The sequence below is a fragment of the Falco cherrug genome, chromosome Z (assembly GCF_023634085.1).
Source record: "Falco cherrug isolate bFalChe1 chromosome Z, bFalChe1.pri, whole genome shotgun sequence".
In the NCBI taxonomy this organism is placed as follows: domain Eukaryota; kingdom Metazoa; phylum Chordata; class Aves; order Falconiformes; family Falconidae; genus Falco; species Falco cherrug.
Window position 1 is genome coordinate 85,637,763 of NC_073720.1, and position 27,020 is coordinate 85,664,782.

Below are 27,020 nucleotides of genomic sequence, written 5' to 3' on the forward strand. Positions count from 1 at the left end.
ACAACTTTTGTGGTGTCTTTCAGATGCCTACCGGAGCAATGTAAAAACTACCAGGAGAACTCCTGTCTGGCACCTTCCCCGGTGGAGTTGTGCATGGGGTGTGTTTGGAACATTTTGTCACCGGCCGAGTCCAAAATTCAGCGGTTCCCCATCTCAGCCCAGAAAGCAGGTAGAACAACTTTTATAGTGTCTTTTTGATGCCTACCGGAGCAATGTAAAAACTACCAACAGAATTCCTTCCTGGCACCTTCCCCGGTGGAGTTGTGCATGGGGTGTATTTATTAAAATTTTGTCACCAGCCGAGTCCAAAATTCAGCTGTTCCCCATCTCAGCCCAGAAAGCAGGTAGAACAACTTTTGTGGTGCCTTTCAAATGCCTACCAAGGTAGTGTAAAAACTATCAAGAGAACTCTTGTCTGGCACCTTCCCCGGTGGAGTTGTGCATGGGGTGTGTTTGGAACATTTTGTCACCAGCCGAGTCCAAAATTCAGCTGCTCCCCATCTCAGCCCAGAAAGCAGGTAGAACAACTTTTGTGGTGTCTTTCAGGTGCCTACCAAGGTAGTGTAAAAACTATCAAGAGAACTCTTGTCTGGCACCTTCCCTGGTGGAGTTGTGCAGGGGGTGTGTTTGGAACATTTTGTCACCAGCCGAGTCCAAAATTCAGCGGTTCCCCATCTCAGCCCTGAAAGCAGGTAGAACAACTTTTGTGGTGTCTTTCAGGTGCCTACCAAGGTAGTGTAAAAACTACCAGGAGAACTCCTTTATGGCACCTTCCCCGGTGGAGTTGTGCATGGGGTGTTTTTGGAACATTTCGTCACCGGCCGAGTCCAAAATTCAGCTGTTCCCCATCTCAGCCCAGAAAGCAGGTAGAACAACTTTTGTGGTGTCTTTCAGATGCCTACCGGAGCAATGTAAAAACTACCAGGAGAACTCCTGTCTGGCACCTTCCCCGGTGGAGTTGTGCATGGGGTGTGTTTGGAACATTTTGTCACCGGCCGAGTCCAAAATTCAGCGGTTCCCCATCTCAGCCCAGAAAGCAGGTAGAACAACTTTTATAGTGTCTTTTTGATGCCTACCGGAGCAATGTAAAAACTACCAACAGAATTCCTTTTTGGCACCTTCCCCGGTGGAGTTGTGCATGGGGTGTATTTATTAAAATTTTGTCACCAGCCGAGTCCAAAATTCAGCTGTTCCCCATCTCAGCCCAGAAAGCAGGTAGAACAACTTTTGTGGTGCCTTTCAAATGCCTACCAAGGTAGTGTAAAAACTATCAAGAGAACTCTTGTCTGGCACCTTCCCCGGTGGAGTTGTGCATGGGGTGTGTTTGGAACATTTTGTCACCAGCCGAGTCCAAAATTCAGCTGCTCCCCATCTCAGCCCAGAAAGCAGGTAGAACAACTTTTGTGGTGCCTTTCAGGTGCCTACCAAGGTAGTATAAAAACTTCCAACAGAACTCTTGTCTGGCACATTCCCCGGTGCAGTTGTGCAGGGGGTGTATTTATTAAAATTTTGTCACCAGCCGACTCCAAAATTCAGCTGTTCCCCATCTCAGCCCAGAAAGCAGGTAGAACAACTTTTGTGGTGCCTTTGAAATGCCTACCAAGGTAGTGTAAAAATTATCAAGAGAACTCTTGTCTGGCACCTTCCCCGGTGGAGTTGTGCAGGGGGTATTTATTAAAATTTTGTCACCAGCCGAGTCCAAAATTCAGCTGTTCCCCATCTCAGCCCAGAAAGCAGGTAGAACAACTTTTGTGGTGTCTTTTTGATGCCTACCGGAGCAATGTAAAAACTACCAACATAACTCCTGCCTGGCACCTTCCCCGGTGGAGTTGTGCATGGGGTGTGTTTGGAACATTTTGTCACCGGCCGAGTCCAAAATTCAGCGGTTCCCCATCTCAGCCCAGAAAGCAGGTAGAACAACTTTTGTGGTGTCTTTTTGATGCCTACCGGAGCAATGTAAAAACTACCAACAGAATTCCTTCCTGGCACCTTCGCTAGTGGAGTTGTGCATGGGGTGTATTTATTAAAATTTTGTCACCAGCCGAGTCCAAAATTCAGCTGTTCCCCATCTCAGCCCAGAAAGCAGGTAGAACAACTTTTGTGGTGCCTTTCAGCTGCCTACCAAGGTAGTGTAAAAACTATCAAGAGAACTCCTGTCTGGCACCTTCCCCGGTGGAGTTGTGCATGGGGTGAGTTTGGAACATTTTGTCACCGGCCGAGTCCAAAATTCAGCTGTTCCCCATCTCAGCCCAGAAAGCAGGTAGAACAACTTTTGTGGTGTCTTTCAGATGCCTACTGGAGCAATGTAGAAACTACCAGGAGAACTCCTGTCTGGCACCTTCCCCGGTGGAGTTGTGCATGGGGTGTGTTTGGAACATTTTGTCACCAGCCGAGTCCAAAATTCAGCTGTTCCCCATCTCAGCCCAGAAAGCAGGTAGAACAACTTTTGTGGTGTCTTTCAGATGCCTACCGGAGCAATGTAAAAACTACCAGGAGAACTCCTGTCTGGCACCTTCCCCGGTGGAGTTGTGCATGGGGTGTGTTTGGAACATTTTGTCACCAGCCGAGTCCAAAATTCAGCTGTTCCCCATCTCAGCCCAGAAAGCAGGTAGAACAACTTTTGTGGTGTCTTTCAGGTGCCTACCAAGGTAGTATAAAAACTTCCAACAGAACTCTTGTCTGGCACATTCCCCGGTGGAGTTGTGCAGGGGGTGTATTTATTAAAATTTTGTCACCAGCCGAGTCCAAAATTCAGCTGTTCCCCATCTCAGCCCAGAAAGCAGGTAGAACAACTTTTGTGGTGCCTTTCAAATGCCTACCAAGGTAGTGTAAAAACTATCAAGAGAACTCTTGTCTGGCACCTTCCCCGGTGGAGTTGTGCATGGGGTATTTATTAAAATTTTTTCACCAGCCGAGTCCAAAATTCAGCTGTTCCCCATCTGAGCCCAGAAAGCAGGTAAAACAACTTTTGTGGTGTCTTTCAGGTGCCTACCAAGGTAGTGTAAAAACTACCAGGAGAACTCCTTTATGGCACCTTCCCCGGTGGAGTTGTGCATGGGGTGTTTTTGGAACATTTCGTCACCGGCCGAGTCCAAAATTCAGCGGTTCCCCATCTCAGCCCAGAAAGCAGGTAGAACAACTTTTGTGGTGTCTTTTTGATGCCTACCGGAGCAATGTAAAAACTACCAACATAACTCCTGCCTGGCACCTTCCCCGGTGGAGTTGTGCATGGGGTGTGTTTGGAACATTTTGTCACCGGCCGAGTCCAAAATTCAGCGGTTCCCCATCTCAGCCCAGAAAGAAGGTAGAACAACTTTTATAGTGTCTTTTTGATGCCTACCGGAGCAATGTAAAAACTACCAACATAACTCCTGCCTGGCACCTTCCCCGGTGGAGTTGTGCATGGGGTGTGTTTGGAACATTTTGTCACCGGCCGAGTCCAAAATTCAGCTGTTCCCCATCTCAGCCCAGAAAGCAGGTAGAACAACTTTTGTGGTGTCTTTCAGATGCCTACCAAGGTAGTGTAAAAACTATTAAGAGAACTCCTGTCTGGCACCTTCCCCGGTGGAGTTGTGCATGGGGTGAGTTTGGAACATTTTGTCACCGGCCGAGTCCAAAATTCAGCTGTTCCCCATCTCAGCCCAGAAAGCAGGTAGAACAACTTTTGTGGTGCCTTTCAGATGCCTACCAAGGTAGTGTAAAAACTATTAAGAGAACTCCTGTCTGGCACCTTCCCCGGTGGAGTTGTGCATGGGGTGTGTTTGGAACATTTTGTCACCGGCCGAGTCCAAAATTCAGCTGTTCCCCATCTCAGCCCAGAAAGCAGGTAGAACAACTTTTGTGGTGTCTTTCAGATGCCTACTGGAGCAATGTAAAAACTACCAGGAGAACTCCTGTCTGGCACCTTCCCCGGTGGAGTTGTGCATGGGGTGTGTTTGGAACATTTTGTCACCAGCTGACTCCAAAATTCAGCGGTTCCCCATCTCAGCCCAGAAAGCAGGTAGAACAACTTTTGTGGTGTCTTTCAGATGCCTACCGGAGCAATGTAAAAACTACCAGGAGAACTCCTGTCTGGCACCTTCCCCGGTGGAGTTGTGCATGGGGTGTGTTTGGAACATTTTGTCACCAGCCGAGTCCAAAATTCAGCGGTTCCCCATCTCAGCCCAGAAAGCAGGTAGAACAACATTTGTGGTGCCTTTCAGGTGCCTACCAAGGTAGTATAAAAACTTCCAACAGAACTCTTGTCTGGCACATTCCCCGGTGCAGTTGTGCAGGGGGTGTATTTATTAAAATTTTGTCACCAGCCGAGTCCAAAATTCAGCTGTTCCCCATCTCAGCCCAGAAAGCAGGTAGAACAACTTTTGTGGTGCCTTTCAAATGCCTACCAAGGTAGTGTAAAAACTATCAAGAGAACTCTTGTCTGGCACCTTCCCCGGTGGAGTTGTGCAGGGGGTATTTATTAAAATTTTGTCACCAGCCGAGTCCAAAATTCAGCTGTTCCCCATCTCAGCCCAGAAAGCAGGTAGAACAACTTTTGTGGTGTCTTTCAGATGCCTACCGGAGCAATGTAAAAACTACCAACATAACTCCTGCCTGGCACCTTCCCCGGTGGAGTTGTGCATGGGGTGTGTTTGGAACATTTTGTCACCGGCCGAGTCCAAAATTCAGCTGTTCCCCATCTCAGCCCAGAAAGCAGGTAGAACAACTTTTGTGGTGTCTTTCAGATGCCTACCAGAGCAATGTAAAAACTACCAGGAGAACTCCTGTCTGGCACCTTCCCCGGTGGAGTTGTGCATGGGGTGTATTTATTAAAATTTTGTCACCAGCCGAGTCCAAAATTCAGCTGTTCCCCATCTCAGCCCAGAAAGCAGGTAGAACAACTTTTGTGGTGCCTTTCAGCTGCCTACCAAGGTAGTGTAAAAACTATCAAGAGAACTCCTGTCTGGCACCTTCCCCGGTGGAGTTGTGCATGGGGTGAGTTTGGAACATTTTGTCACCGGCCGAGTCCAAAATTCAGCTGTTCCCCATCTCAGCCCAGAAAGCAGGTAGAACAACTTTTGTGGTGTCTTTCAGATGCCTACTGGAGCAATGTAAAAACTACCAGGAGAACTCCTGTCTGGCACCTTCCCCGGTGGAGTTGTGCATGGGGTGTGTTTGGAACATTTTGTCACCAGCCGAGTCCAAAATTCAGCTGTTCCCCATCTCAGCCCAGAAAGCAGGTAGAACAACTTTTGTGGTGTCTTTCAGATGCCTACCGGAGCAATGTAAAAACTACCAGGAGAACTCCTGTCTGGCACCTTCCCCGGTGGAGTTGTGCAGGGGGTGTGTTTGGAACATTTTGTCACCAGCCGAGTCCAAAATTCAGCGGTTCCCCATCTCAGCCCAGAAAGCAGGTAGAACAACTTTTGTGGTGTCTTTCAGGTGCCTACCAAGGTAGTATAAAAACTTCCAACAGAACTCTTGTCTGGCACATTCCCCGGTGGAGTTGTGCAGGGGGTGTATTTATTAAAATTTTGTCACCAGCCGAGTCCAAAATTCAGCTGTTCCCCATCTCAGCCCAGAAAGCAGGTAGAACAACTTTTGTGGTGCCTTTCAAATGCCTACCAAGGTAGTGTAAAAACTATCAAGAGAACTCTTGTCTGGCACCTTCCCCGGTGGAGTTGTGCATGGGGTATTTATTAAAATTTTTTCACCAGCCGAGTCCAAAATTCAGCTGTTCCCCATCTCAGCCCAGAAAGCAGGTAAAACAACTTTTGTGGTGTCTTTCAGGTGCCTACCAAGGTAGTGTAAAAACTACCAGGAGAACTCCTTTATGGCACCTTCCCCGGTGGAGTTGTGCATGGGGTGTTTTTGGAACATTTCGTCACCGGCCGAGTCCAAAATTCAGCGGTTCCCCATCTCAGCCCAGAAAGCAGGTAGAACAACTTTTGTGGTGTCTTTTTGATGCCTACCGGAGCAATGTAAAAACTACCAACATAACTCCTGCCTGGCACCTTCCCCGGTGGAGTTGTGCATGGGGTGTGTTTGGAACATTTTGTCACCGGCCGAGTCCAAAATTCAGCGGTTCCCCATCTCAGCCCAGAAAGAAGGTAGAACAACTTTTATAGTGTCTTTTTGATGCCTACCGGAGCAATGTAAAAACTACCAACATAACTCCTGCCTGGCACCTTCCCCGGTGGAGTTGTGCATGGGGTGTGTTTGGAACATTTTGTCACCGGCCGAGTCCAAAATTCAGCTGTTCCCCATCTCAGCCCAGAAAGCAGGTAGAACAACTTTTGTGGTGTCTTTCAGATGCCTACCAAGGTAGTGTAAAAACTATTAAGAGAATTCCTGTCTGGCACCTTCCCCGGTGGAGTTGTGCATGGGGTGAGTTTGGAACATTTTGTCACCGGCCGAGTCCAAAATTCAGCTGTTCCCCATCTCAGCCCAGAAAGCAGGTAGAACAACTTTTGTGGTGTCTTTCAGGTGCCTACCAAGGTAGTGTAAAAACTTCCAACAGAACTCCTGTCTGGCACCTTCCCCGGTGGAGTTGTGCATGGGGTGTGTTTGGAACATTTTGTCACCGGCCGAGTCCAAAATTCAGCTGTTCCCCATCTCAGCCCAGAAAGCAGGTAGAACAACTTTTGTGGTGTCTTTCAGATGCCTACTGGAGCAATGTAAAAACTACCAGGAGAACTCTTGTCTGGCACCTTCCCCGGTGGAGTTGTGCATGGGGTGTGTTTGGAACATTTTGTCACCAGCCGACTCCAAAATTCAGCGGTTCCCCATCTCAGCCCAGAAAGCAGGTAGAACAACTTTTGTGGTGTCTTTCATATGCCTACCGGAGCAATGTAAAAACTACCAGGAGAACTCCTGTCTGGCACCTTCCCCGGTGGAGTTGTGCAGGGGGTGTGTTTGGAACATTTTGTCACCAGCCGAGTCCAAAATTCAGCGGTTCCCCATCTCAGCCCAGAAAGCAGGTAGAACAACTTTTGTGGTGTCTTTCAGGTGCCTACCAAGGTAGTATAAAAACTTCCAACAGAACTCTTGTCTGGCACATTCCCCGGTGGAGTTGTGCAGGGGGTGTATTTATTAAAATTTTGTCACCAGCCGAGTCCAAAATTCAGCTGTTCCCCATCTCAGCCCAGAAAGCAGGTAGAACAACTTTTGTGGTGCCTTTCAAATGCCTACCAAGGTAGTGTAAAAACTATCAAGAGAACTCTTGTCTGGCACCTTCCCCGGTGGAGTTGTGCAGGGGGTATGTATTAAAATTTTGTCACCAGCCGAGTCCAAAATTCAGCTGTTCCCCATCTCAGCCCAGAAAGCAGGTAGAACAACTTTTGTGGTGTCTTTCAGGTGCCTACCAAGGTAGTGTAAAAACTACCAACAGAACTCCTGTCTGGCACCTTCCCTGGTGGAGTTGTGCAGGGGGTGTGTTTGGAACATTTTGTCACCGGCCGAGTCCAAAATTCAGCTGTTCCCCATCTCAGCCCAGAAAGCAGGTAGAACAACTTTTGTGGTGTCTTTCAGATGCCTACCAAGGTAGTGTAAAAACTGCCAACAGAACTCTTGTCTGGCACATTCCCCGGTGGAGTTGTGCAGGGGGTGTGTTTGGAACATTTTGTCACCAGCCGAGTCCAAAATTCAGCTGTTCCCCATCTCAGCCCAGAAAGCAGGTAGAACAACTTTTGTGGTGTCTTTCAGATGCCTACCGGAGCAATGTAAAAACTACCAGGAGAACTCCTGTCTGGCACCTTCCCCGGTGGAGTTGTGCATGGGGTGTGTTTGGAACATTTTGTCACCAGCCGAGTCCAAAATTCAGCGGTTCCCCATCTCAGCCCAGAAAGCAGGTAGAACAACTTTTGTGGTGCCTTTCAGGTGCCTACCAAGGTAGTATAAAAACTTCCAACAGAACTCTTGTCTGGCACATTCCCCGGTGCAGTTGTGCAGGGGGTGTATTTATTAAAATTTTGTCACCAGCCGAGTCCAAAATTCAGCTGTTCCCCATCTCAGCCCAGAAAGCAGGTAGAACAACTTTTGTGGTGCCTTTCAAATGCCTACCAAGGTAGTGTAAAAACTATCAAGAGAACTCTTGTCTGGCACCTTCCCCGGTGGAGTTGTGCAGGGGGTATTTATTAAAATTTCGTCACCAGCCGAGTCCAAAATTCAGCTGTTCCCCATCTCAGCCCAGAAAGCAGGTAGAACAACTTTTGTGGTGTCTTTCAGATGCCTACCGGAGCAATGTAAAAACTACCAACATAACTCCTGCCTGGCACCTTCCCCGGTGGAGTTGTGCATGGGGTGTGTTTGGAACATTTTGTCACCGGCCGAGTCCAAAATTCAGCGGTTCCCCATCTCAGCCCAGAAAGCAGGTAGAACAACTTTTGTGGTGTCTTTCAGATGCCTACCGGAGCAATGTAAAAACTACCAGGAGAACTCCTGTCTGGCACCTTCCCCGGTGGAGTTGTGCATGGGGTGTATTTATTAAAATTTTGTCACCAGCCGAGTCCAAAATTCAGCTGTTCCCCATCTCAGCCCAGAAAGCAGGTAGAACAACTTTTGTGGTGCCTTTCAGCTGCCTACCAAGGTAGTGTAAAAACTATCAAGAGAACTCCTGTCTGGCACCTTCCCCGGTGGAGTTGTGCATGGGGTGTGTTTGGAACATTTTGTCACCGGCCGAGTCCAAAATTCAGCTGTTCCCCATCTCAGCCCAGAAAGCAGGTAGAACAACTTTTGTGGTGTCTTTCAGATGCCTACCAAGGTAGTGTAAAAACTATCAAGAGAACTCCTGTCTGGCACCTTCCCCGGTGGAGTTGTGCATGGGGTGTGTTTGGAACATTTTGTCACCAGCCGAGTCCAAAATTCAGCTGTTCCCCATCTCAGCCCAGAAAGCAGGTAGAACAACTTTTGTGGTGTCTTTCAGATGCCTACCGGAGCAATGTAAAAACTACCAGGAGAACTCCTGTCTGGCACCTTCCCCGGTGGAGTTGTGCAGGGGGTGTGTTTGGAACATTTTGTCACCAGCCGAGTCCAAAATTCAGCGGTTCCCCATCTCAGCCCAGAAAGCAGGTAGAACAACTTTTGTGGTGTCTTTCAGGTGCCTACCAAGGTAGTATAAAAACTTCCAACAGAACTCTTGTCTGGCACATTCCCCGGTGGAGTTGTGCAGGGGGTGTATTTATTAAAATTTTGTCACCAGCCGAGTCCAAAATTCAGCTGTTCCCCATCTCAGCCCAGAAAGCAGGTAGAACAACTTTTGTGGTGCCTTTCAAATGCCTACCAAGGTAGTGTAAAAACTATCAAGAGAACTCTTGTCTGGCACCTTCCCTGGTGGAGTTGTGCAGGGGGTGTGTTTGGAACATTTTGTCACCGGCCGAGTCCAAAATTCAGCTGTTCCCCATCTCAGCCCAGAAAGCAGGTAGAACAACTTTTGTGGTGTCTTTCAGGTGCCTACCAAGGTAGTGTAAAAACTGCCAGGAGAACTCTTGTCTGGCACCTTCCCCGGTGGAGTTGTGCAGGGGGTGTGTTTGGAACATTTTGTCACCAGCCGAGTCCAAAATTCAGCGGTTCCCCATCTCAGCCCAGAGAGCAGGTAGAACAACTTTTGTGGTGCCTTTCAGATGCCTACCGGAGCAATGTAAAAACTACCAGGAGAACTCCTGTCTGGCACCTTCCCCGGTGGAGTTGTGCATGGGGTGAGTTTGGAACATTTTGTCACCGGCCGAGTCCAAAATTCAGCGGTTCCCCATCTCATCCCAGACAGCAGGAAGAACAACTTTTGTGGTGTCTTTCAGGTGCCTACCGGAGCAATGTAAAAACTACCAACAGAATTCCTTCTTGGCACCTTCGCTAGTGGAGTTGTGCATGGGGTGTATTTATTAAAATTTTGTCACCAGCCGAGTCCAAAATTCAGCTGTTCCCCATCTCAGCCCAGAAAGCAGGTAGAACAACTTTTGTGGTGCCTTTCAGCTGCCTACCAAGGTAGTGTAAAAACTACTAAGAGAACTCCTGTCTGGCACCTTCCCCAGTGGAGTTGTGCATGGGGTGTGTTTGGAACATTTTGTCACCAGCCGACTCCAAAATTCAGCTGTTCCCCATCTCAGCCCAGAAAGCAGGTAGAACAACTTTTGTGGTGCCTTTCAGCTGCCTACCAAGGTAGTGTCAAAACTACTAAGAGAACTCCTGTCTGGCACCTTCCCCGGTGGAGTTGTGCAGGGGGTGTATTTGGAACATTTTGTCACCAGCCGAGTCCAAAATTCAGCTGTTCCCCATCTCAGCCCAGAGAGCAGGTAGAACAACTTTTGTGGTGCCTTTCAGATGCCTACCGGAGCAATGTAAAAACTACCAGGAGAACTCCTGTCTGGCACATTCCCCGGTGGAGTTGTGCAGGGGGTGTGTTTGGAACATTTTGTCACCAGCCGACTCCAAAATTCAGCGGTTCCCCATCTCAGCCCAGAAAGCAGGTAGAACAACTTTTGTGGTGTCTTTCAGCTGCCTACCAAGGTAGTGTAAAAACTATTAAGAGAACTCCTGTCTGGCACCTTCCCCGGTGGAGTTGTGCATGGGGTGTGTTTGGAACATTTTGTCACCGGCCGAGTCCAAAATTCAGCGGTTCCCCATCTCAGCCCAGAAAGCAGGTAGAACAACTTTTGTGGTGCCTTTCAGGTGCCTACCAAGGTAGTATAAAAACTTCCAACAGAACTCTTGTCTGGCACATTCCCCGGTGCAGTTGTGCAGGGGGTGTATTTATTAAAATTTTGTCACCAGCCGAGTCCAAAATTCAGCTGTTCCCCATCTCAGCCCAGAAAGCAGGTAGAACAACTTTTGTGGTGCCTTTCAAATGCCTACCAAGGTAGTGTAAAAACTATCAAGAGAACTCTTGTCTGGCACCTTCCCCGGTGGAGTTGTGCAGGGGGTATTTATTAAAATTTCGTCACCAGCCGAGTCCAAAATTCAGCTGTTCCCCATCTCAGCCCAGAAAGCAGGTAGAACAACTTTTGTGGTGTCTTTCAGATGCCTACCGGAGCAATGTAAAAACTACCAACATAACTCCTGCCTGGCACCTTCCCCGGTGGAGTTGTGCATGGGGTGTGTTTGGAACATTTTGTCACCGGCCGAGTCCAAAATTCAGCGGTTCCCCATCTCAGCCCAGAAAGCAGGTAGAACAACTTTTATAGTGTCTTTTTGATGCCTACCGGAGCAATGTAAAAACTACCAACAGAATGCCTTCCTGGCACCTTCGCTAGTGGAGTTGTGCATGGGGTGTATTTATTAAAATTTTGTCACCAGCCGAGTCCAAAATTCAGCTGTTCCCCATCTCAGCCCAGAAAGCAGGTAGAACAACTTTTGTGGTGCCTTTCAGCTGCCTACCAAGGTAGTGTAAAAACTATCAAGAGAACTCCTGTCTGGCACCTTCCCCGGTGGAGTTGTGCATGGGGTGAGTTTGGAACATTTTGTCACCGGCCGAGTCCAAAATTCAGCTGTTCCCCATCTCAGCCCAGAAAGCAGGTAGAACAACTTTTGTGGTGTCTTTCAGATGCCTACTGGAGCAATGTAAAAACTACCAGGAGAACTCCTTTGTGGCACCTTCCCCGGTGGAGTTGTGCAGGGGGTGTGTTTGGAACATTTTGTCACCAGCCGAGTCCAAAATTCAGCTGTTCCCCATCTCAGCCCAGAAAGCAGGTAGAACAACTTTTGTGGTGTCTTTCAGATGCCTACCGGAGCAATGTAAAAACTACCAGGAGAACTCCTGTCTGGCACCTTCCCCGGTGGAGTTGTGCAGGGGGTGTGTTTGGAACATTTTGTCACCAGCCGAGTCCAAAATTCAGCGGTTCCCCATCTCAGCCCAGAAAGCAGGTAGAACAACTTTTGTGGTGTCTTTCAGGTGCCTACCAAGGTAGTATAAAAACTTCCAACAGAACTCTTGTCTGGCACATTCCCCGGTGGAGTTGTGCAGGGGGTGTATTTATTAAAATTTTGTCACCAGCCGAGTCCAAAATTCAGCTGTTCCCCATCTCAGCCCAGAAAGCAGGTAGAACAACTTTTGTGGTGCCTTTCAAATGCCTACCAAGGTAGTGTAAAAACTATCAAGAGAACTCTTGTCTGGCACCTTCCCTGGTGGAGTTGTGCAGGGGGTGTGTTTGGAACATTTTGTCACCGGCCGAGTCCAAAATTCAGCTGTTCCCCATCTCAGCCCAGAAAGCAGGTAGAACAACTTTTGTGGTGTCTTTCAGGTGCCTACCAAGGTAGTGTAAAAACTGCCAGGAGAACTCTTGTCTGGCACCTTCCCCGGTGGAGTTGTGCAGGGGGTGTGTTTGGAACATTTTGTCACCAGCCGAGTCCAAAATTCAGCGGTTCCCCATCTCAGCCCAGAGAGCAGGTAGAACAACTTTTGTGGTGCCTTTCAGATGCCTACCGGAGCAATGTAAAAACTACCAGGAGAACTCCTGTCTGGCACCTTCCCCGGTGGAGTTGTGCATGGGGTGAGTTTGGAACATTTTGTCACCGGCCGAGTCCAAAATTCAGCGGTTCCCCATCTCATCCCAGACAGCAGGAAGAACAACTTTTGTGGTGTCTTTCAGGTGCCTACCGGAGCAATGTAAAAACTACCAACAGAATTCCTTCTTGGCACCTTCGCTAGTGGAGTTGTGCATGGGGTGTATTTATTAAAATTTTGTCACCAGCCGAGTCCAAAATTCAGCGGTTCCCCATCTCAGCCCAGAAAGCAGGTAGAACAACTTTTGTGGTGCCTTTCAGCTGCCTACCAAGGTAGTGTAAAAACTACTAAGAGAACTCCTGTCTGGCACCTTCCCCAGTGGAGTTGTGCATGGGGTGTGTTTGGAACATTTTGTCACCAGCCGACTCCAAAATTCAGCTGTTCCCCATCTCAGCCCAGAAAGCAGGTAGAACAACTTTTGTGGTGCCTTTCAGCTGCCTACCAAGGTAGTGTCAAAACTACTAAGAGAACTCCTGTCTGGCACCTTCCCCGGTGGAGTTGTGCAGGGGGTGTATTTGGAACATTTTGTCACCAGCCGAGTCCAAAATTCAGCTGTTCCCCATCTCAGCCCAGACAGCAGGTAGAACAACTTTTGTGGTGCCTTTCAGATGCCTACCGGAGCAATGTAAAAACTACCAGGAGAACTCCTGTCTGGCACATTCCCCGGTGGAGTTGTGCAGGGGGTGTGTTTGGAACATTTTGTCACCAGCCGACTCCAAAATTCAGCGGTTCCCCATCTCAGCCCAGAAAGCAGGTAGAACAACTTTTGTGGTGTCTTTCAGCTGCCTACCAAGGTAGTGTAAAAACTATTAAGAGAACTCCTGTCTGGCACCTTCCCCGGTGGAGTTGTGCATGGGGTGTGTTTGGAACATTTTGTCACCAGCCGACTCCAAAATTCAGCGGTTCCCCATCTCAGCCCAGAAAGCAGGTAGAACAACTTTTGTAGTGTCTTTTTGATGCCTACCGGAGCAATGTAAAAACTACCAACAGAATTCCTTCCTGGCACCTTCGCTAGTGGAGTTGTGCATGGGGTGTATTTATTAAAATTTTGTCACCAGCCGAGTCCAAAATTCAGCTGTTCCCCATCTCAGCCCAGAAAGCAGGTAGAACAACTTTTGTGGTGCCTTTCAAATGCCTACCAAGGTAGTGTAAAAACTATCAAGAGAACTCTTGTCTGGCACCTTCCCCGGTGGAGTTGTGCATGGGGTGTGTTTGGAACATTTTGTCACCAGCCGAGTCCAAAATTCAGCTGTTCCCCGTCTCAGCCCAGAAAGCAGGAATAAAAAACTTTTGTGGTGTCTTTCAGGTGCCTACCAAGGTAGTGTAAAAACTACCAGGAGAACTCCTGTCTGGCAACTTCCCCGGTGGAGTTGTGCAGGGGGTGTGTTTGGAACATTTTGTCACCAGCCGAGTCCAAAATTCAGCGGTTCCCCATCTCAGCCCAGAAAGCAGGTAGAACAACTTTTGTGGTGTCTTTCAGATGCCTACCAAGGTAGTGTAAAAACTATTAAGAGAACTCCTGTCTGGCACCTTCCCCGGTGGAGTTGTGCATGGGGTGTGTTTGGAACATTTTGTCACCGGCCGACTCCAAAATTCAGCGGTTCCCCATCTCAGCCCAGAAAGCAGGTAGAACAACTTTTGTAGTGTCTTTTTGATGCCTACCGGAGCAATGTAAAAACTACCAACAGAATTCCTTCCTGGCAGCTTCGCTAGTGGAGTTGTGCATGGGGTGTATTTATTAAAATTTTGTCACCAGCCGAGTCCAAAATTCAGCTGTTCCCCATCTCAGCCCAGAAAGCAGGTAGAACAACTTTTGTGGTGCCTTTCAAATGCCTACCAAGGTAGTGTAAAAACTATCAAGAGAACTCTTGTCTGGCACCTTCCCCGGTGGAGTTGTGCATGGGGTGTGTTTGGAACATTTTGTCACCAGCCGACTCCAAAATTCAGCGATTCCCCATCTCAGCCCAGAAAGCAGGTAGAACAACTTTTGTGGTGCCTTTCAGCTGCCTACCATGGTAGTGTAAAAACTACCAGGAGAACTCTTGTCTGGCACCTTCCCCGGTGGAGTTGTGCATGGGGTGTGTTTGGAACATTTTGTCACCAGCCGAGTCCAAAATTCAGCGGTTCCCCATCTCAGCCCAGAAAGCAGGTAGAACAACTTTTGTGGTGTCTTTCAGATGCCTACCGGAGCAATGTAAAAACTACCAGGAGAACTCCTGTCTGGCACCTTCCCCGGTGGAGTTGTGCATGGGGTGTGTTTGGAACATTTTGTCACCGGCCGAGTCCAAAATTCAGCGGTTCCCCATCTCATCCCAGACAGCAGGAAGAACAACTTTTGTGGTGTCTTTCAGGTGCCTACCGGAGCAATGTAAAAACTACCAACAGAATTCGTTCTTGGCACCTTCACTAGTGGAGTTGTGCATGGGGTGTATTTATTAAAATTTTGTCACCAGCCGAGTCCAAAATTCAGCGGTTCCCCATCTCAGCCCAGAAAGCAGGTAGAACAACTTTTGTGGTGTCTTTCAGATGCCTACCGGAGCAATGTAAAAACTACCAGGAGAACTCCTGTCTGGCACCTTCCCCGGTGGAGTTGTGCATGCGGTGTGTTTGGAACATTTTGTCACCAGCCGACTCCAAAATTCAGCTGTTCCCCATCTCAGCCCAGAAAGCAGGTAGAACAACTTTTGTGGTGTCTTTCAGATGCCTACCAAGGTAGTGTAAAAACTTCCAACAGAACTCTTGTCTGGCACCTCCCCCGGTGGAGTTGTGCATGGGGTGTGTTTGGAACATTTTGTCACCAGCCGAGTCCAAAATTCAGCGGTTCCCCATCTCAGCCCAGAGAGCAGGTAGAACAACTTTTGTGGTGCCTTTCAGATGCCTACCAAGGTAGTGTAAAAACTACCAGGAGAACTCCTGTCTGGCACCTTCCCCGGTGGAGTTGTGCATGGGGTGTGTTTGGAACATTTTGTCACCAGCCGACTCCAAAATTCAGCTGTTCCCCATCTCAGCCCAGAAAGCAGGTAAAACAACTTTTGTGGTGCCTTTCAGCTGCCTACCAAGGTAGTGTAAAAACTACTAAGAGAACTCCTGTCTGGCACCTTCCCCGGTGGAGTTGTGCATGGGGTGTGTTTGGAACATTTTGTCACCAGCCAAGTCCAAAATTCAGCGGTTCCCCATCTCACTCCAGAAAGCAGGTAGAACAACTTTTGTGGTGCCTTTCAGCTGCCTACCAAGGTAGTGTAAAAACTACCAGGAGAACTCCTTTCTGGCACCTTCTCCGGTGGAGTTGTGCATGGGGTGTGTTTGGAACATTTTGTCACCAGCCGACTCCAAAATTCAGCTGTTCCCCATCTCAGCCCAGAAAGCAGGTAGAACAACTTTTGTGGTGTCTTTCAGATGCCTACCAAGGTAGTGTAAAAACTATCAAGAGAACTCTTGTCTGGCACCTTCCCCGGTGGAATTGTGCATGGGGTGTGTTTGGAACATTTTGTCACCAGCCGACTCCAAAATTCAGCTGTTCCCCATCTCAGCCCAGAAAGCAGGTAGAACAACTATTGTGGTGTCTTTTTGATGCCTACCGGAGCAATGTAAAAACTACCAACAGAATTCCTTCCTGGCACCTTTGCTAGTGGAGTTGTGCATGGGGTGTATTTATTAAAATTTTGTCACCAGCCGAGTCCAAAATTCAGCTGTTCCCCATCTCAGCCCAGAAAGCAGGTAGAACAACTTTTGTGGTGCCTTTCAGCTGCCTACCATGGTAGTGTAAAAACTACCAGGAGAACTCTTGTCTGGCACCTTCCCCGGTGGAGTTGTGCAGGGGGTGTGTTTGGAACATTTTGTCACCAGCCGAGTCCAAAATTCAGCGGTTCCCCATCTCAGCCCAGAAAGCAGGTAGAACAACTTTTGTGGTGTCTTTCAGATGCCTACCGGAGCAATGTAAAAACTACCAGGAGAACTCCTGTCTGGCACCTTCCCCGGTGGAGTTGTGCATGGGGTGTGTTTGGAACATTTTGTCACCGGCCGAGTCCAAAATTCAGCGGTTCCCCATCTCATCCCAGACAGCAGGTAAAACAACTTTTGTGGTGTCTTTCAGGTGCCTACCGGAGCAATGTAAAAACTACCAACAGAATTCGTTCTTGGCACCTTCACTAGTGGAGTTGTGCATGGGGTGTATTTATTAAAATTTTGTCACCAGCCGAGTCCAAAATTCAGCGGTTCCCCATCTCAGCCCAGAAAGCAGGTAGAACAACTTTTGTGGTGTCTTTCAGATGCCTACCGGAGCAATGTAAAAACTACCAGGAGAACTCCTGTCTGGCACCTTCCCCGGTGGAGTTGTGCATGGGGTGTGTTTGGAACATTTTGTCACCAGCCGACTCCAAAATTCAGCTGTTCCCCATCTCAGCCCAGAAAGCAGGTAGAACAACTTTTGTGGTGTCTTTCAGATGCCTACCAAGGTAGTGTAAAAACTTCCAACAGAACTCTTGTCTGGCACCTCCCCCGGTGGAGTTGTGCAGGGGGTGTGTTTGGAACATTTTGTCACCAGCCGAGTCCAAAATTCAGCGGTTCCCCGTCTCAGCCCAGAAAGCAGGTAGAACAACTTTTGTGGTGCCTTTCAGATGCCTACCAAGGTAGTCTAAAAACTACCAGGAGAACTCGTTTCTGGCACCTTCCCCGGTGGAGTTGTGCATGGGGTGTGTTTGGAACATTTTGTCACCAGCCGAGTCCAAAATTCAGCTGTTCCCCATCTCAGCCCAGAAAGCAGGTAAAACAACTTTTGTGGTGTCTTTCAGCTGCCTACCAAGGTAGTGTAAAAACTACCAGGAGAACTCCTTTCTGGCACCTTCCCCGGTGGAGTTGTGCATGGGGTGTGTTTGGAACATTTTGTCACCAGCCCAGTCCAAAATTCAGCGGTTCCCCATCTCAGCCCAGAAAGCAGGTAAAACAACTTTTGTGGTGTCTTTCAGGTACCTACCAAGGTAGTGTAAAAACTACCAGGAGAACTCTTGTCTGGCACATTCCCCGGTGGAGTTGTGCAGGGGGTGTGTTTGGAACATTTTGTCACCAGCCGACTCCAAAATTCAGCTGTTCCCCATCTCAGCCCAGAAAGCAGGTAGAACAACTTTTGTGGTGTCTTTCAGATGCCTACCAAGGTAGTGTAAAAACTATTAAGAGAACTCCTGTCTGGCACCTTCCCCGGTGGAATTGTGCATGGGGTGTGTTTGGAACATTTTGTCACCAGCCGACTCCAAAATTCAGCTGTTCCCCATCTCAGCCCAGAAAGCAGGTAGAACAACTTTTGTAGTGTCTTTTTGATGCCTACCGGAGCAATGTAAAAACTACCAACAGAATTCCTTCCTGGCACCTTTGCTAGTGGAGTTGTGCATGGGGTGTATTTATTAAAATTTTGTCACCAGCCGAGTCCAAAATTCAGCTGTTACCCATCTCAGTCCAGAAAGCAGGTAGAACAACTTTTGTGGTGCCTTTCAAATGCCTACCAAGGTAGTGTAAAAACTATCAAGAGAACTCTTGTCTGGCACCTTCCCCGGTGGAGTTGTGCATGGGGTGTGTTTGGAACATTTTGTCACCAGCCGAGTCCAAAATTCAGCTGTTCCCCGTCTCAGCCCAGAAAGCAGGAAGAAAAAACTTTTGTGGTGTCTTTCAGGTGCCTACCAAGGTAGTGTAAAAACTACCAGGAGAACTCCTTTCTGGCACCTTCCCCGGTGGAATTGTGCATGGGGTGTTTTTGGAACATTTTGTCACCAGCCGAGTCCAAAATTCAGCTGTTCCCCATCTCAGCCCAGAAAGCAGGTAGAACAACTTTTGTGGTGCCTTTCAGATGCCTACCATGGTAGTGTAAAAACTACTAAGAGAACTCCTGTCTGGCACCTTCCCCGGTGGAGTTGTGCATGGGGTGTGTTTGGAACATTTTGTCACCAGCCGAGTCCAAAATTCAGCGGTTCCCCATCTCATCCCAGACAGCAGGTAAAACAACTTTTGTGGTGTCTTTCAGGTGCCTACCGGAGCAATGTAAAAACTACCAACAGAATTCGTTCTTGGCACCTTCACTAGTGGAGTTGTGCATGGGGTGTATTTATTAAAATTTTGTCACCAGCCGAGTCCAAAATTCAGCGGTTCCCCATCTCAGCCCAGAAAGCAGGTAGAACAACTTTTGTGGTGTCTTTCAGATGCCTACCGGAGCAATGTAAAAACTACCAGGAGAACTCCTGTCTGGCACCTTCCCCGGTGGAGTTGTGCATGGGGTGTGTTTGGAACATTTTGTCACCAGCCGAGTCCAAAATTCAGCGGTTCCCCATCTCAGCCCAGAAAGCAGGTAGAACAACTTTTGTGGTGCCTTTCAGATGCCTACCAAGGTAGTGTAAAAACTACCAGGAGAACTCGTTTCTGGCACCTTCCCCGGTGGAGTTGTGCATGGGGTGTGTTTGGAACATTTTGTCACCAGCCGAGTCCAAAATTCAGCTGTTCCCCATCTCAGCCCAGAAAGCAGGTAGAACAACTTTTGTGGTGTCTTTCAGATGCCTACCAAGGTAGTGTAAAAACTACCAGGAGAACTCCTTTCTGGCACCTTCCCCGGTGGAGTTGTGCATGGGGTGTGTTTGGAACATTTTGTCACCAGCCCAGTCCAAAATTCAGCGGTTCCCCATCTCATCCCAGAAAGCAGGTAAAACAACTTTTGTGGTGTCTTTCAGGTACCTACCAAGGTAGTGTAAAAACTACCAGGAGAACTCTTGTCTGGCACCTTCCCCGGTGGAGTTGTGCAGGGGGTGTGTTTGGAACATTTTGTCACCAGCCGACTCCAAAATTCAGCTGTTCCCCATCTCAGCCCAGAAAGCAGGTAGAACAACTTTTGTGGTGTCTTTCAGATGCCTACCAAGGTAGTGTAAAAACTATTAAGAGAACTCCTGTCTGGCACCTTCCCCGGTGGAATTGTGCATGGGGTGTGTTTGGAACATTTTGTCACCAGCCGAGTCCAAAATTCAGCTGTTCCCCATCTCAGCCCAGAAAGCAGGTAGAACAACTTTTGTAGTGTCTTTTTGATGCCTACCGGAGCAATGTAAAAACTACCAACAGAACTCGTCCCTGGCACCTTCGCTAGTGGAGTTGTGCATGGGGTGTGTTTGGAACATTTTTTCACCGGCCGAGTCCAAAATTCAGCGGTTCCCCGTCTCAGCCCAGAAAGCAGGTAGAACAACTTTTGTGGTGCCTTTCAAATGCCTACCAAGGTAGTGTAAAAACTACCAAGAGAACTCCTGCCTGGCAACTTCCCCGGTGGAGTTGTGCATGGGGTGTGTTTGGAACATTTTGTCACCGGCCGAGTCCAAAATTCAGCGATTCCCCATTTCAGCCCAGAAAGCAGGAAGAACAACTTTTGTGGTGTCTTTTTGATGCCTACCAGAGCAATGTAAAAACTACCAACAGAATTCGTCCCTGGCACCTTCGCTAGTGGAGTTGTGCATGGGGTGTATTTATTAAAATTTTGTCACCAGCCGAGTCCAAAATTCAGCTGTTCCCCATCTCAGCCCAGAAAGCAGGTAGAACAACTTTTGTGGTGCCTTTCAGCTGCCTACCAAGGTAGTGTAAAAACTATCAAGAGAACTCTTGTCTGGCACATTCCCCGGTGGAGTTGTGCATGGGGTGTGTTTGGAACATTTTGCCACCGGCCGACTCCAAAATTCAGCGATTCCCCATCTCAGCCCAGAAAGCAGGTAGAACAACTTTTGTGGTGTCTTTCAGATGCGTACCAAGGTAGTGTAAAAACTACGAGGAGAACTCCTGTCTGGCACCTTCCCCGGTGGAGTTGTGCATGGGGTGTGTTTGGAACATTTTGTCACCAGCCGAGTCCAAAATTCAGCGGTTCCCCGTCTCAGCCCAGAAAGCAGGTAGAACAACTTTTGTGGTGCCTTTCAGATGCCTACCAAGGTAGTCTAAAAACTACCAGGAGAACTCGTTTCTGGCACCTTCCCCGGTGGAGTTGTGCATGGGGTGTGTTTGGAACATTTTGTCACCAGCCGAGTCCAAAATTCAGCTGTTCCCCATCTCAGCCCAGAAAGCAGGTAAAACAACTTTTGTGGTGTCTTTCAGGTGCCTACCAAGGTAGTGTAAAAACTTCCAACAGAACTCTTGTCTGGCACCTTCCCCGGTGGAGTTGTGCAGGGGGTGTGTTTGGAACATTTTGTCACCAGCCCAGTCCAAAATTCAGCGGTTCCCCATCTCAGCCCAGAAAGCAGGTAAAACAACTTTTGTGGTGTCTTTCAGGTACCTACCAAGGTAGTGTAAAAACTACCAGGAGAACTCCTTTCTGGCACCTTCCGTGGTGGAGTTGTGCAGGGGGTGTGTTTGGAACATTTTGTCACCAGCCGACTCCAAAATTCAGCTGTTCCCCATCTCAGCCCAGAAAGCAGGTAGAACAACTTTTGTGGTGTCTTTCAGATGCCTACCAAGGTAGTGTAAAAACTATTAAGAGAACTCCTGTCTGGCACCTTCCCCGGTGGAATTGTGCATGGGGTGTGTTTGGAACATTTTGTCACCAGCCGACTCCAAAATTCAGCTGTTCCCCATCTCAGCCCAGAAAGCAGGTAGAACAACTTTTGTAGTGTCTTTTTGATGCCTACCGGAGCAATGTAAAAACTACCAACAGAATTCCTTCCTGGCACCTTTGCTAGTGGAGTTGTGCATGGGGTGTATTTATTAAAATTTTGTCACCAGCCGAGTCCAAAATTCAGCTGTTACCCATCTCAGTCCAGAAAGCAGGTAGAACAACTTTTGTGGTGCCTTTCAAATGCCTACCAAGGTAGTGTAAAAACTATCAAGAGAACTCTTGTCTGGCACCTTCCCCGGTGGAGTTGTGCATGGGGTGTGTTTGGAACATTTTGTCACCAGCCGAGTCCAAAATTCAGCTGTTCCCCGTCTCAGCCCAGAAAGCAGGAAGAAAAAACTTTTGTGGTGTCTTTCAGGTGCCTACCAAGGTAGTGTAAAAACTACCAGGAGAACTCCTGTCTGGCACCTTCCCCGGTGGAGTTGTGCATGGGGTGTGTTTGGAACATTTTGTCACCAGCCGAGTCCAAAATTCAGCTGTTCCCCATCTCAGCCCAGAAAGCAGGTAGAACAACTTTTGTGGTGCCTTTCAGATGCCTACCATGGTAGTGTAAAAACTACTAAGAGAACTCCTGTCTGGCACCTTCCCCGGTGGAGTTGTGCATGGGGTGTGTTTGGAACATTTTGTCACCAGCCGACTCCAAAATTCAGCTGTTCCCCATCTCATCCCAGACAGCAGGTAAAACAACTTTTGTGGTGTCTTTCAGGTGCCTACCGGAGCAATGTAAAAACTACCAACAGAATTCGTTCTTGGCACCTTCACTAGTGGAGTTGTGCATGGGGTGTATTTATTAAAATTTTGTCACCAGCCGAGTCCAAAATTCAGCGGTTCCCCATCTCAGCCCAGAAAGCAGGTAGAACAACTTTTGTGGTGCCTTTCAGATGCCTACCAAGGTAGTGTAAAAACTACCAGGAGAACTCGTTTCTGGCACCTTCCCCGGTGGAGTTGTGCATGGGGTGTGTTTGGAACATTTTGTCACCAGCCGAGTCCAAAATTCAGCTGTTCCCCATCTCAGCCCAGAAAGCAGGTAGAACAACTTTTGTGGTGTCTTTCAGATGCCTACCAAGGTAGTGTAAAAACTACCAGGAGAACTCCTTTCTGGCACCTTCCCCGGTGGAGTTGTGCATGGGGTGTGTTTGGAACATTTTGTCACCAGCCCAGTCCAAAATTCAGCGGTTCCCCATCTCATCCCAGAAAGCAGGTAAAACAACTTTTGTGGTGTCTTTCAGGTACCTACCAAGGTAGTGTAAAAACTACCAGGAGAACTCTTGTCTGGCACCTTCCCCGGTGGAGTTGTGCAGGGGGTGTGTTTGGAACATTTTGTCACCAGCCGACTCCAAAATTCAGCTGTTCCCCATCTCAGCCCAGAAAGCAGGTAGAACAACTTTTGTGGTGTCTTTCAGATGCCTACCAAGGTAGTGTAAAAACTATTAAGAGAACTCCTGTCTGGCACCTTCCCCGGTGGAATTGTGCATGGGGTGTGTTTGGAACATTTTGTCACCAGCCGAGTCCAAAATTCAGCTGTTCCCCATCTCAGCCCAGAAAGCAGGTAGAACAACTTTTGTAGTGTCTTTTTGATGCCTACCGGAGCAATGTAAAAACTACCAACAGAACTCGTCCCTGGCACCTTCGCTAGTGGAGTTGTGCATGGGGTGTGTTTGGAACATTTTTTCACCGGCCGAGTCCAAAATTCAGCGGTTCCCCGTCTCAGCCCAGAAAGCAGGTAGAACAACTTTTGTGGTGCCTTTCAAATGCCTACCAAGGTAGTGTAAAAACTACCAAGAGAACTCCTGCCTGGCAACTTCCCCGGTGGAGTTGTGCATGGGGTGTGTTTGGAACATTTTGTCACCGGCCGAGTCCAAAATTCAGCGATTCCCCATTTCAGCCCAGAAAGCAGGAAGAACAACTTTTGTGGTGTCTTTTTGATGCCTACCAGAGCAATGTAAAAACTACCAACAGAATTCGTCCCTGGCACCTTCGCTAGTGGAGTTGTGCATGGGGTGTATTTATTAAAATTTTGTCACCAGCCGAGTCCAAAATTCAGCTGTTCCCCATCTCAGCCCAGAAAGCAGGTAGAACAACTTTTGTGGTGCCTTTCAGCTGCCTACCAAGGTAGTGTAAAAACTATCAAGAGAACTCTTGTCTGGCACATTCCCCGGTGGAGTTGTGCATGGGGTGTGTTTGGAACATTTTGCCACCGGCCGACTCCAAAATTCAGCGATTCCCCATCTCAGCCCAGAAAGCAGGTAGAACAACTTTTGTGGTGTCTTTCAGATGCGTACCAAGGTAGTGTAAAAACTACGAGGAGAACTCCTGTCTGGCACCTTCCCCGGTGGAGTTGTGCATGGGGTGTGTTTGGAACATTTTGTCACCGGCCGAGTCCAAAATTCAGCGGTTCCCCATCTCAGCCCAGAAAGCAGGTAGAACAACTTTTGTGGTGCCTTTCAGATGCCTACCAAGGTAGTGTAAAAACTACTAAGAGAACTCCTGTCTGGCACCTTCCCCGGTGGAGTTGTGCATGGGGTGTGTTTGGAACATTTTGTCACCGGCCGAGTCTAAAATTCAGCGGTTCCCCATATCAGCCCAGAAAGCAGGTAGAACAACTTTTGTAGTGTCTTTTTGATGCCTACCGGAGCAATGTAAAAACTACCAACAGAATTCCTTCCTGGCACCTTCGCTAGTGGAGTTGTGCATGGGGTGTGTTTGGAACATTTTGTCACCAGCCGAGTCCAAAATTCAGCTGTTCCCCATCTCAGCCCAGAAAGCAGGTAGAACAACTTTTGTGGTGTCTTTCAGATGCCTACCAAGGTAGTGTAAAAACTATTAAGAGAACTCCTGTCTGGCACCTTCCCCGGTGGAGTTGTGCATGGGGTGTGTTTGGAACATTTTTTCACCGGCCGAGTCCAAAATTCAGCGGTTCCCCATCTCAGCCCAGAAAGCAGGTAGAACAACTTTTGTGGTGTCTTTCAGATGCCTACCGGAGCAATGTAAAAACTACCAGGAGAACTCCTGTCTGGCACCTTCCCCGGTGGAGTTGTGCATGGGGTGTGTTTGGAACATTTTGTCACCGGCCGAGTCCAAAATTCAGCGGTTCCCCATCTCAGCCCAGAAAGCAGGAAGAACAACTTTTGTGGTGCCTTTCAGGTGCCTACCGGAGCAATGTAAAAACTACCAACAGAATTCCTTCCTGGCACCTTCGCTAGTGGAGTTGTGCATGGGGTGTATTTATTAAAATTTTGTCACCAGCCGAGTCCAAAATTCAGCTGTTCCCCATCTCAGCCCAGAAAGCAGGCAGAACAACTTTTGTGGTGTCTTTCAGCTGCCTACCAAGGTAGTGTAAAAACTGCTAAGAGAACTCCTGTCTGGCACCTTCCCCGGTGGAGTTGTGCAGGGGGTGTGTTTGGAACATTTCGTCACTAGCCAAGTCCAAAATTCAGCGGTTCCCCATCTCAGCCCAGAAAACAGGTAGAACAACTTTTGTGGTGCCTTTCAGCTGCCTACCAAGGTAGTGTCAAAACTATCAAGAGAACTCCTGTCTGGCACCTTCCCCGGTGGAGTTGTGCATGGGGTGTGTTTGGAACATTTTGTCACCAGCCGAGTCCAAAATTCAGCGGTTCCCCATCTCAGCCCAGAAAGCAGGTAGAACAACTTTTGTGGTGCCTTTCAGCTGCCTACCAAGGTAGTGTCAAAACTACTAAGAGAACTCCTGTCTGGCACCTTCCCCGGTGGAGTTGTGCATGGGGTGTGTTTGGAACATTTTGCCACCGGCCGAGTCCAAAATTCAGCGGTTCCCCATCTCAGCCCAGAAAGCAGGTAGAACAACTTTTGTGGTGTCTTTCAGATGCCTACCAAGGTAGTGTAAAAACTACCAGGAGAACTCCTCTCTGGCACCTTCCCCGGTGGAGTTGTGCATGGGGTGTGTTTGGAACATTTTGTCACCGGCCGAGTCCAAAATTCAGCGGTTCCCCATCTCAGCCCAGAAAGCAGGTAAAACAACTTTTGTGGTGTCTTTCAGGTGCCTACCAAGGTAGTGTAAAAACTTCCAACAGAACTCTTGTCTGGCACCTTCCCCGGTGGAGTTGTGCAGGGGGTGTGTTTGGAACATTTCGTCACCAGCCAAGTCCAAAATTCAGCGGTTCCCCATCTCAGCCCAGAAAGCAGGTAGAACAACTTTTGTGGTGTCTTTCAGATGCCTACCGGAGCAATGTAAAAACTACCAGGAGAACTCCTGTCTGGCACCTTCCCCGGTGGAGTTGTGCATGGGGTGTGTTTGGAACATTTTGTCACCAGCCGAGTCCAAAATTCAGCGGTTCCCCATCTCAGCCCAGAAAGCAGGTAGAACAACTTTTGTGGTGTCTTTCAGATGCGTACCAAGGTAGTGTAAAAACTACGAGGAGAACTCCTGTCTGGCACCTTCCCCGGTGGAGTTGTGCATGGGGTGTGTTTGGAACATTTTGTCACCGGCCGAGTCCAAAATTCAGCGGTTCCCCATCTCAGCCCAGAAAGCAGGTAGAACAACTTTTGTGGTGTCTTTCAGATGCCTACCAAGGTAGTGTAAAAACTACTAAGAGAACTCCTGTCTGGCACCTTCCCCGGTGGAGTTGTGCATGGGGTGTGTTTGGAACATTTTGTCACCGGCCGAGTCTAAAATTCAGCGGTTCCCCATATCAGCCCAGAAAGCAGGTAGAACAACTTTTGTAGTGTCTTTTTGATGCCTACCGGAGCAATGTAAAAACTACCAACAGAATTCCTTCCTGGCACCTTCGCTAGTGGAGTTGTGCATGGGGTGTGTTTGGAACATTTTGTCACCAGCCGAGTCCAAAATTCAGCTGTTCCCCATCTCAGCCCAGAAAGCAGGTAGAACAACTTTTGTGGTGTCTTTCAGATGCCTACCAAGGTAGTGTAAAAACTATTAAGAGAACTCCTGTCTGGCACCTTCCCCGGTGGAGTTGTGCATGGGGTGTGTTTGGAACATTTTTTCACCGGCCGAGTCCAAAATTCAGCGGTTCCCCATCTCAGCCCAGAAAGCAGGTAGAACAACTTTTGTGGTGTCTTTCAGATGCCTACCGGAGCAATGTAAAAACTACCAGGAGAACTCCTGTCTGGCACCTTCCCCGGTGGAGTTGTGCATGGGGTGTGTTTGGAACATTTTGTCACCGGCCGAGTCCAAAATTCAGCGGTTCCCCATCTCAGCCCAGAAAGCAGGAAGAACAACTTTTGTGGTGCCTTTCAGGTGCCTACCGGAGCAATGTAAAAACTACCAACAGAATTCCTTCCTGGCACCTTCGCTAGTGGAGTTGTGCATGGGGTGTATTTATTAAAATTTTGTCACCAGCCGAGTCCAAAATTCAGCTGTTCCCCATCTCAGCCCAGAAAGCAGGCAGAACAACTTTTGTGGTGTCTTTCAGCTGCCTACCAAGGTAGTGTAAAAACTGCTAAGAGAACTCCTGTCTGGCACCTTCCCCGGTGGAGTTGTGCAGGGGGTGTGTTTGGAACATTTCGTCACTAGCCAAGTCCAAAATTCAGCGGTTCCCCATCTCAGCCCAGAAAACAGGTAGAACAACTTTTGTGGTGCCTTTCAGCTGCCTACCAAGGTAGTGTCAAAACTATCAAGAGAACTCCTGTCTGGCACCTTCCCCGGTGGAGTTGTGCATGGGGTGTGTTTGGAACATTTTGTCACCAGCCGAGTCCAAAATTCAGCGGTTCCCCATCTCAGCCCAGAAAGCAGGTAGAACAACTTTTGTGGTGCCTTTCAGCTGCCTACCAAGGTAGTGTCAAAACTACTAAGAGAACTCCTGTCTGGCACCTTCCCCGGTGGAGTTGTGCATGGGGTGTGTTTGGAACATTTTGCCACCGGCCGAGTCCAAAATTCAGCGGTTCCCCATCTCAGCCCAGAAAGCAGGTAGAACAACTTTTGTGGTGTCTTTCAGA